Here is a 2,804-nt window from a genome sequence, read left to right as displayed (position 1 = left end):
GGGAGCAAGGCTATGTTCCCCCCCGACCTAACCTTGGCCATCACTCCTTTGCATATGATTATGCCACTTGTCGCAATGTGATTAAGTTGATTAATTTGGAATTAAATAAATTATTGATTTTACAAATTCTCCCACATTGGTGGAAGATTGGAATTCAAGGGTGCATTTTCCTATAAATACCAAAGGCATGGGTATTGGGAAATACATAACCTTGAGTGGAATTAAAAGGCAACTCTTGATTTGAGTAAACCTTGATTCGTAAAACTCATAGTTTTATTTGTCCGGGTCTCGACTAACCTTCGAGACTTAGGACGCTCGGGTCGGGTTCGAGGGTACGATCCTGTTGGAGACCTCGTATTTTCGAGGTTCAAGTAAGAGCTCACAGTTGAACGAAGCACGCATCAAAGGTATAATATTTTATCCTTAATTATGTTTTAATTATGTTTTGCTTGTTAATTGCATTTATTATGGGGGCGGGTCTTAGCGGGTTTCTTTCCGCGTAGTAAGGGTCACTACGAAACCCTACAGCGGTATCGGAGCCACGCTCCTTTTAATTTTTGCAATTATTGATTAATTAAGGTGTTTTAAAGTAAGATTTAATTTCTGGTTTTGCTTTTCTAATTAGATTAGAAGCTCGTTTTAATTAATTTTAAAACTCGTATTTTTATCGATTTGGCTGTCGAACCCAGATTTTGGCTCAAAAATAGTGTTTTTTGGGTGGAATCGATTTTATGAAATAGATTCAACCCTCTTCGAGAGCTGTCCAGAAGCTAAATTGGAACCAGAAACCCAAGTGTTTGGGGTTTTTTCGTTTTTCAACGAAAATTTTAAATCTTTTAAGCCTTGATTAATACAAGCATTACAAGGTTAGATTAAATGCATTATTGCATCCCTAATCTACTGCTATTTTAATTATCCTTGAGCATAATTATGGAGTTTTAATTAGTGCTTGAGTTGATATGCTATTTTTCACACAAACTTGTTTTTCACAAATTTTGCAAATTAATTGCAAGAATGTGTGAGTGTTTGATGTGAATGTGTATTTTTAAGTTCCTAATATGTTAAATATAATCTTTAAAGGTTAAATGATTGGAACTCGAACCCTAAATTCCACATTGAACAAAGTTTGGATTTTTCATTTTGGTTGATTAAAATCCATGAAGTTCAAATACTTGTGAGTAAAATTTTGATTAATCTTCATATTGGAAGATGTAATCTTGTTATTTTACACAAGTATAAAAGTTGGAAAAATTTTATCATTAGATGGTTAATTTATTTTTCCAACTCCCATTTGTCAAATCCATTATTAATTTGCATATTGGCCAAAATTAATTATAGACACAGCTATTTCAATTTTAAGCATAAAGGAAGACCAAATTTATTTCAAAATAAATTTTTGGATGATTTAAGCTTGTGCACCGTTAAAATTGAATTTAATTAAGTTGGTTTTATTTTCATTTTTGCCCTTAAATTAATTCTAAAATAAATTTAGATACATTTTATGTCACACGTAAATCGGGAATAAAATCCCGAGAAATGGCACGCAAATCGAGGCAAAAACACCCAAGCGCCACCAAGGCTAGTCGGGCTGCCTACCAGCCCACATGTGGCTGCATATGGTGCGCACGGGGGTGTGGCTTGAGGGGCAGCTATGTGGCAGTGGGAGATGCGTGCTACCATTGTGCTAGGTGCGTGGCAGGGCTGCTGGAGCTGCTTGTGCGTGCTGCTGGGCAGCGAGGCAGCAAGCCCCAGCCAGCCTGCCATACGCTGCCAGGCACCAGCGAGCAAGCTAGCATGCGCAGCATGCGTAGCGAGCTGCTAGTGCTGGCTAGCGCAGCAAGCTACGCTGGGCGTGGATGTTGGCACACAGCACAGCAAGTGCAGCACATGCGCTGCCTAGCAGCCATGGTGCGCACCCACCAAGTGCTTGTGTGGGGTTTTTTGCTTGATTTTGAGCTATGCAATTTTGCGAAAATTTTGCCGTTTTAAATTATTTATGTAATTATTTTAACGAGGTTAGACCTTGTTTTTCCGGCTTTTGCAAAATTTTTGATTTTGACAAATTATGGATTATGCCGACTTAATTAAGTATGGATGCGGAATTTAGTGGGAGCTTATTTAATTACGTGAGCAATTTACTTTTAGAAATAATGAATTAAACAACTTTGACTAGTTTTTAATTAGGCGCGTTAATTGGATTAACCACCTAAGTTAGTTACTAGTTTTGCGTGTTTAATTATGTATTTCGTAATTTGCATGGGCCATTCACAAATAGTGAATGGGTGAATGGAAGATTGTTTTCAAAATAGGTTATTGAAAATGGCAACTAGTGGGGCCCGACTAGGATAGAAAATATGGACTGCGTTCCGTTATGTATTTTTGTAAATCTAAATACGGTCTGCGAACCGTTAAGTTTTTTTGTACTATTAGATTAATCTTAGTCGAACTAGCTAGTTATTTTATTTTGGCCAAGATGTCTCAAGACGGTGTTTCAATGAAGACGAGCCAAGATGTAGACCCATGGAAATTGAAGATTTCAAGGGGTCATGCTAGTTGCCAAATGCATCTATTTTATGCTTTATATATTATTGTTATATGTGAATGTTAGATGCACGTCTAGGATTTCTATATGTTGCGACGATTAGTTAAGTTCACTTAAATCAAACCAACATAAAAACCCTAGGTCCCTTAATAATATTGAGCTAAAATTTGTCGTTCCAAGAACAACACTTACCGAACTAATGCGCGTATGTGATGGGCTACGCCAAAGCGAGGCATCACTACTTCCCTAGGAACGTAAGGTA

This window comes from Chenopodium quinoa, unplaced genomic scaffold (assembly GCF_001683475.1).
Source record: "Chenopodium quinoa cultivar QQ74 unplaced genomic scaffold, ASM168347v1, whole genome shotgun sequence".
In the NCBI taxonomy this organism is placed as follows: Eukaryota; Viridiplantae; Streptophyta; class Magnoliopsida; order Caryophyllales; family Amaranthaceae; genus Chenopodium; species Chenopodium quinoa.
This window is presented reverse-complemented; position numbering follows the sequence as displayed.